Here is a 9,014-nt window from a genome sequence, read left to right as displayed (position 1 = left end):
ATCAATGTATATATCTCTCGATCCGTTTATATAATAATATGATGGATTTGATAGGTGTGTTTTGTCTCAAAATACTAATATAAAGAGAAATGTTGATGTAACAATTTCTTAAGTCGACAGGCATTTTAGTTATGGCGTTACAACACAAGATTACAAGGATGCTTTAACGAATGTTTAGGTTGGGTTTGCATGAGATCATGAAGGCTATCGGGAAATGTTTGAGTTAGATTAAATGGACAAGTTGGAGTTTCATATATATATATATATATATATATATATATATATATTACTACTCCAATACAAACCAAATTAGCCTAAAAACTAAAAACCCATCTGCAATATCACTAAATTCTAAAAACAATATCACTAAAATTTTCAGCTAACCCCACGGTGATCATTAATATCCCTCTACAATCTCCGATCATCAATACACCATATAGAAATCACTATTTATTTAAAAAGAAATCACTAATTTATACAACACAAATCACTATTTTACAAAGTTAATATCACTAAATTGCAGGTGATTTTTAGTTTGTATTCTAAGCCTGGTTTGTATTTTATCACTAGCATATATATATATATATATATATATATATATATATATATATATATATATATATGCCAACATTTCAGAGAGTTACTCCTTATATGAAGTTACATAGTGCGCCATTATAAATCATCAATTTTATAATAAATTCTATTATAGAATACATATAAAACGTGATTCTAATATAGAATACTATAAAATATATCTATTTTAAGTAATTTAACACTTAAAATTTGATGAAAAAAAGTATATTTTCGAAACTGACTCTACAACAGAATAATTCTGGACAATTATTATTCTGTTATAGAATCGTGTTGAGATATTGCATAACTTTAGATGATCTTTGGAATAAAAAAAATTGTATAATTTCGTTTTCGGTTTATTAATAATCAAAATTTGCAATTATATTACATAAAAAATATAATAGAATATATATTATGTGTATATTTATAATAGTGTGATACGTAACTCCATATAAGAGGCTATGCTATAGAGTGCTACCCTCTATATATATATATATATATATATATATATATATATATATATATATATATATATATATATATATATGCCAACATTCGAGAGAGGGACTCTTTATATGGAGTTACATAGTGCACCACTATAAATCATCAATTTTATTATAAATTCTGTTATAGAATACATATAAAACGTGATTCTAATATAGAATACTATAAAATATATCTATTTTAAGTAATTTAACACTTAAAATTTGATGAAAAAATTATATTTTCGAAACTGATTCTACAACAGAATAATTCTGGATGATTATTGTTCTGTTATAGAATCATGTTGAGATATTGCATAATTTTAGATGATCTTTGGAATAAAAAAAATTGTATAACTTCGTTTTCGGTTTAATAATCAAAATTTGCAATTATATTTCATAAAAAATATAATAGAATATACATTATGTATATATTTATAATGGTGTGCTACGTAACTCCATATAAGAGGGTGTGCTACGGAGTGCTACCCAATATATGTAATAACTATTAGATAGTACAAACAATTAAAAGTGGTGTGCTGATGAAGTCATTGTTTATAACTATAGTTGGTGATTATACGTGTAAATGTGTTTTGTGTATTATTTTACTAATAGGTTAATCCATTGACTTGTTAGGACTCCAATTATTTTCAAAATATAGTTTTAATAGTGACGTCTCCACTAAATTCATAAATGTTATTTATTTTATAATTTAAGTAAATAAAGGATTGTTATAAAAAAAAAAAAAAAGCGCAATCGTAGACATACCAAAATAGTTACCTAAAGACAAGTGATATATTTTAATTTGTGGAGTTGGTGTATATGCAAAGGGGTTTCCACTATATTTATGAGGATTGAATTAATCATAAAGGTATCATTCTAAATGATTTAGAGCCTGTTGGGCTACATAAATCAAGCTCTTATCAAGGGCTTATTTTTTTTCAAAAATTGCATATTTTTATAAATTTGTTGGATATAAATGTTAAGGATTCATTATGTGGGAAAAATGTAAGGGTCAATTTCAGAAAAAAGTAGAGTTTCATGCACTCTTTTTCACAAATAAGTTCTTATTTATCAAAAATAAGTTTAGCCAAACGGCCACTTAGTAACGGCCTCGAGAGGTCCTTGAGCCATGATTCTGCTCTGCATAAATCTACATATTTAAAGAAAGAATAGAGGAACTGAAATGTAATGCTTGCTCGCAAGTCTCCCCACCAGCACTATTGGGAAAAACTCACAATGAAATTACTAATGTACTTTGCGTCTTTTCTCACCAACGTAACAGAAAACAAGTAAACACTTGACTATTCAGCTCAGCTCCCACGTCAAAGTTGGTCTACGACGATATGTCCAACTCTTACCGTTTCTGGAAGTTAAATGACTTGATTGACAAGGCAAAGATGCTTCCAAATAGAAATGCCAAGTGCTACACATCCCACAAAGTCATGATCGTACTACTCAAAGTAGCTCTTAATGAATTGTGCCACAGTTTCGCCCGTTTCAAGTTTTTCTTCAATGTCGCCGAATTGTGAACCAAGTAATCCATACAATGTCCAAGAAATAGGGCAAGTGTAGTAGCACCATTTCCACCACACTGGTATTCTCTGTCAAAAATTACAAAATGCTAAGTATTCGTAAAATTGTTATTTTATTCTTTGTAAAAAGTTCTTATCAGGTAAATTTTGAACTTATTGTTACTGGAATGATGAAACCAGAGAAAAGATTCCACAATCCGTAAAAGAACGTTGAAAATACAGCAGCAATGTTGTGGTTTGGAGTGACTGCTACTGTCATCATTCCGTAAAAGGTGACGTACAACAAGGTGAAGTAAATGAAGAAAATATACCAGAAGAACTTGGCAGCTGTCCACTCGAATCCGAGCATTGCATAAACTATGACGCCATAGAGGATTGTTTGAATAAAACCGTATGGAAGCTCGATCAGAACCTGTATAGTTTGGAAGTTATAGAAAGTACATTAAAAATATTTGAGGCAACAAAATTTTGGCTAACAAGTTAAAAATAAAATTTAAATATCAAAATGGTCACTGAAGTGGAGGTCATGTATCACTTTGATCACCACTGATCTTAAATGATCCATTAAGAGTTTAAGATCGGTGATCAAAGTGATATATGACCTACACTTCAGTAACCACTTTGATATTTAACCCTCGATCAGAGAATAAAAGAATGAGACAGGCTACCTGTCCGATTGCATATGGAATAGCTGAATACATCCCAGCTGCTCTTTCTCTATAAAAGACAGTTCTTTCTACACCAACAACTGGCTGTACTGATGAAGCACTCTGTATGCCAAGAAATATAACCCCTGCATACATGGAGCCCATTGAGTCGAAGAGATTTTGCTTTGTTCCCCTAAATTACCAAAGCAAGTGATTTTAAGTAATATATGGATTGAGTACAGGAGAATTTTAAGGGAGGACTATTTAAATCTACCTCACTGGGCCAACATTCCAGAATATAGTGCCAAAGGGTAATCCTGTGAAAATTGCGAATAGAATTCTTATAGCACTGTAGTTAGTATTTCGCCAGCACGACCAGTGTTGTTTCCAGAGGCAGGCTATGCATTGAGTGAAGAAAGATTGCGAGTACTGTGTAGCGAATTGTAGATCCTGAGAACCAGGTATTGGTTTGCTAATTGCCTCTATAGATTCCTTGTTCTTCCTACATTATCACGAATGGTAATAAACTCGATTAGCATGTAAACATTGTCCTCAGAACTAAATCTTATAGGAAAATCTGGAATTTACTTTACCTATATAATTCTGACTTTTTGGACACTTCAGCAAACTTAACTCCTAATGCTTCTTCTTGTCCTTTTGATGTTACATCCAACATCCAGGTTGCTGGATTATAACCATCTTTTATCTAAGGAACTCCATTGATTGCCTTCAAAAAATATTAATTCTATGAACTTCCATTCTTACACAAAAATTATTATTATGCAAGGGTTTATCTAAAATTTGTAGAGCTCACCTCAAAGTATTCAATAAGATCGGAAGACTGATGGCCTAATGGTCCAACATATATTTCTTCACCTCCGGATTTTAGTAAAATCAACTGCAATTTATACAAACTATTCCTTAGTTCTGAAAGCACATTAAAGTTGGAAGCATGCATATACTGGATCCTTACATGTTGAATGATAACTTACCTCATCAAAAGCATCGAATATGTCGATGCTTGGCTGGTGGATAGTGCACACCACCGTTCTGATGCCTGTATCCACGGTGTTTCTCACTGTTCTCATGACAATTGCTGCTGCCCTGGCATCAAGACCTGAGGTTGGCTCATCCATGAATATTATGGATGGGTTTGCCACCAACTCAACTGCGATAGTTAACCTTTTGCGTTGCTCGGTTGAGAGACCATCTACACCTGGAAGTCCTACAAGGGCTCCTTTCAAGGGGGTCAGCTCCACAAGCTCCATAACTTCCTCAACAAACATCTGCAATCCATAACAAATTTATTGCATGTTTCATAATAGTAGCCTTAGCTTGTCAGTACTAAATACATCAATAAATCTGTCTATGCTCAAATTACCTTTTTTGTTGAATTATCAACTTCAGGAGGTAGCCGAAGCCATGCTGAATATTGCAGAGACTCGTAAACTGTTACATAAGGAGAGTGAATATCTGTCTGCTCACAGTATCCTGCTATACGAGCAAAAGTTTCTTGCTTCTTGGGGTAGCCAGATATCGTAATTGTTCCCTCAGTATAGCCACATGTTTTTCTTCCAGCCAACACATCCATCAGAGTGGTCTTTCCAGCTCCACTAACACCCATTAGAGCTGTAAGAACTCCAGGCCTGAATGCACCACTAACACCTTTTAAAATTTCTAGCCGGTCTTCAAGGAAACCTTGAGCTTTCAATTCCTGCATCAATTAGCGCGTGCATCAATAGTCTGTTAAACAATTTCTGTTCAATATCTTATGGAAATATTACAATGGGGATAAGCATAACAATAAACTCATATCATTTATAGAAATAGTGCATTTTTCACATATAGAATTCTGCAAGCGTAAAATTGAGTACCTGTGAAACATCCACTGCATACTTGATATCAGTGAAACAGATCGAAAGGGGTTGAAAAGGAAGAATCATCCCATGCTTCTTTTTGGATGTTAAGTCCATGCTACCATTGGTTGTTAACATTGTACTGGCTGTCAAGTCTCTTCCTGACGAGCTCCTCTCAGCCAAAGTTTCTTCACTTAGAATTGCCTGGGGCCTCCCGATTGCTGCACAATTCAATTTCCATAAACTTTTGTTGAGTTACTAATTAAGATTAACTTTTATTTGTGAGGCGTGAAACATAGCTACTACTTACGGTTAAAATAGGCAAGAGCAGCGGCGGAGAGTAAATTAAAGAAGAACATATATCCAACCAATGCTCCTATTCCTAGCCAATACCAGTATGCATCTGGCATAAGTCCGCGTGTCTTCATGACAGTCACTCCTAGTGGTTCTTTTGAGTTTGGAAGAACCTGCCAATCCTCGGCCAAAGATGTTAGTCAACTAAATACTGACCAAAACATATGATGATAATGGAACCAGTATTAAGGGAACTTACATGTCTCCAACTCTTCCCAAGAAATTCATTTACTGCAATAGCATTCTGCGCATACATTAATGGTGAACTCCAGTAACCCCATATCCACCACGGATGGATGTTATCTATTTGACACAGAAAAACAACAAGTATTAAATCCATTTTCTACGAAAATAGATTCCGAAACTTGACAGGAAATTACCTTTTGACAGAACAAATCCACCTAAAGCAAGTACTGCAAGTAATGTACATGAGCCCAAGGTGTTTGCAACAATCATGCTTCTTCCCATAGCAGATATGCACCGATATAGTGCTGAGGCCATTTGATGAGCACAGAGGAGCACGAGAATATGTCCAATAATTCTGTCATTATAAAGGAGAATAGTGAGAAAAATCCACAATATGAACTCTTTACTTAGTTTTGGAGGCCTACCTTTCAAAGTCTTGTTCGTATCCAATGGCGTAATAAGTCAAACAGACCCAAAATACAACTTCCCAGAGTGTGACAGGGATTTTAAGGATCCATGTAGGTATTGAGTATGCCCAAACTGGAAAAAACAGAAGTTCTCTTTGCTTGTAAAATACAGGAAGTCTCATGGTGCTCAAGGCGATTTCAGATAGTCCATTAAACATCACAGTGATTACTGTATAATAAAGAGCGCCAAGGTAAAGTTGACCATCTTCCTCAGTTTTCTTGTGCATATTGGTTCTTAGAAAAACCGTCATTGCCACAGAACATACAAAGATGATCTGAAAAAAATACATCATAATATAGTTCAGATACTTCAAAATACTCACACGAATTATAGTGTCAGAAATGAAGGCTTTAATTTCGACATTCAACTCACTTGTATAATTTGGAAAATAAAGATGAAGGAGTTTCTCTTCATAAGCAAGTATTCCCTAGATATGCAAGATATCAGAAGATCCTTCTTGCTAGCGCCATATTTCTTATTTGTTAAAGCTAAAGGATGGCCCTTCACTTTGCCAAATGGTTTTGCTAGATCATTACTTAGTTCCACACCAACATGAAAGGACCGGAATTTTTCTGCAAATTCAGTTGCATTTATGAAACTATACCCTTTATCTCTGTTCATCCAATATTGCTCTTGGTCTTTCCTTGAAGTCACCTTTTTTTCATAAGCAAAAGTTTAATATACAATTTTTTAACTAAGCAAGGAAACACGCTATTATAAACATATGAAAGAGAGAACTCACTTCTTGTAAGAAGTCAGCAACTCCTTTTCTTTCAGGACATTTAAATCCCATCAACTCAAAGAACTCTAGCACATTTTCGCAGGGTCCTTGATAAACTATTTTTCCATCTGAAAGCAGGATAATGTCGTCAAACAATTCATACGTTTCTGGTGCCGGTTGGAGGAGTGAGATAACAGCAGTCCCTTCAAGAATGTGGATAGATTGCCTAATTGAATTTACAATCTGATAGCTTGTTGAACTATCCAAACCATTCGAGATGGCATCCATAAAATATGCTCTTACTGGTCCAACCATCATCTCCCCAGCATTCAATTTGAAAGGAATTTAAGAAATCTAGTCACCGATTATATGATATGCAGAACAATCCTAAGGTTCTGAATTCCAGAAAAAAGAAGTCAAAAATATTAACAGATTTCTGATTATATGATAGGTGATTCGGTAAAATTAACAGATTATACTCGGAAACTTATTTATTCAATTTTCTTGCTGAAAATATTTTCTAATATAGTGTATCTGTACCTGCTGTCAATCTCTTCTTTTCTCCTCCAGAAATACCTCTTATCATTTCATTCCCAACAACGGTGTCAGCACAATCTTCAAGTCCCAAAATCTGCAAACATAAAGACCAGGACATAAGACCAGGATATCGCGTGAGCTAGCAATCAAAGGCTTGTTTAATTACTTTCAGCTTTTAAATCATTGTACCTTCAAAGTATAGTCAGTCAATAAACTAACATCTTGCCCTTCTAGTGATGTTGCCTGCAGATATCAAAACAATAACAATTGTAGTATATTTAGAAAGCAATTGATTTTTCTAATTTTATATAAGCTCTTTATATATGTTACTAAAACTCACCTTCATGTACATATCAATGTCAGGATCTGCTTTGATATCTTCTTCCTCCTCTCTCCTTGATAGTTCTACCAACATATCTACGAAACCATATTCGGACCAAAATTATACAACTTGAGATTGGTAAAAAGAAGGCATGTACGATGTTCATATAAAGTAATAGTGTTACAAACCATAACGAGATCCAACCCCTTGACATCTTGCTGAAAAATCTAATGTTTCTCTGACGGTCATTTCTCCCATGTGATTATCATGTTGACTTATGTACGACGATGTCCTTTGTGGCACAAACTCATTCAACTCACATCCATTATAAGTTACTTTCCCGGATACCTTAAATTTTGTCAAATGTTGATATGATATTATATACAATGAAGCAAAAGAAGGTGTAAATCTATTCAATGTTGTCTTCAGTTTTACTTACCTGTAAATCTGATCCAAGTTTTCCTGCCAAGGCTAGAAGTAAAGTTGTCTTCCCAGAACTTGGAGGACCTAAAAGCAGCACCATTCTGCAAGAACCATTTCAAGTAAATTATTTTGCGAGGATAGATTAAATTGAGAAGTTCAAGTGTCAAATCCTCACCTGCCAGGCTTGATAATACCACTGACATCCTGAAGTATAGGTAATGGTCTCTTTCGAGTGGGAAGAATGTGAAGATAACTCAAGAAACCCTGTTTGTATAAATACATTAACAGAAGTAAACTTTGAGTTGCAAGGACTAAAACGTCGAAAGAGTATGCATATTCAAAAAGGCCAGCATGATTTACCTCAACTATATTAGCCAGAAAATATTAATATATGTGTTCTTACTAATATTTAACTAATTTAGGTAACATTTATTAATAATTTAGATATTTTTTTTTTGATTTGAATTTGTTTGAGTATATTTGAAACACTACATGTACATATGAGAATTGGAAAAAGTTAATAATTTGTCAAAAATTAGTAAATTCTTGCAAAAAATACTAATTAATGTGTTCTTACTAATATTCAACCAATTTAAGTGATGTTTATTGATAATTTTGATATTTATCTTTGATTTAAATATGTTCGAATATATTTGAAAATACTACTGGTACATACGAGAATTCGAAAATTTTAATAATTTGTCAAAAATATTAAATTCTAACAAAAAGTAGTAATTATATGTGTTCTTACATATTCAACCAATTTAAGTGATGTTTATTCATAATTTCGATATTTATCTTTGATTTGAATATGTTCGAGTATATTTGAAAAATAATACTAATACATAAGAGAATTGGGAAAATTCAATAATTTGTTTGTAATAAAATAATTCAACTTTAGCTACAAAAT

At 33.2% G+C, this 9,014-nt stretch overlaps 1 pseudogene; it reads right to left on the bottom strand.

The window, feature by feature from the left end:
- Positions 1-2,104: 2,104 nt before the first annotated feature.
- On the bottom strand, positions 2,105-8,427 carry LOC108192353 (pleiotropic drug resistance protein 1-like; annotated as a pseudogene).
- Positions 8,428-9,014: the final 587 nt, after the last annotated feature.

The sequence above is a fragment of the Daucus carota genome, chromosome 9 (assembly GCF_001625215.2).
Source record: "Daucus carota subsp. sativus chromosome 9, DH1 v3.0, whole genome shotgun sequence".
NCBI classification, from domain to species: Eukaryota; Viridiplantae; Streptophyta; class Magnoliopsida; order Apiales; family Apiaceae; genus Daucus; species Daucus carota.
The sequence above is the reverse complement of the archived record's forward strand: the minus strand, read 5'-3'. Positions and strand labels throughout refer to the sequence as shown.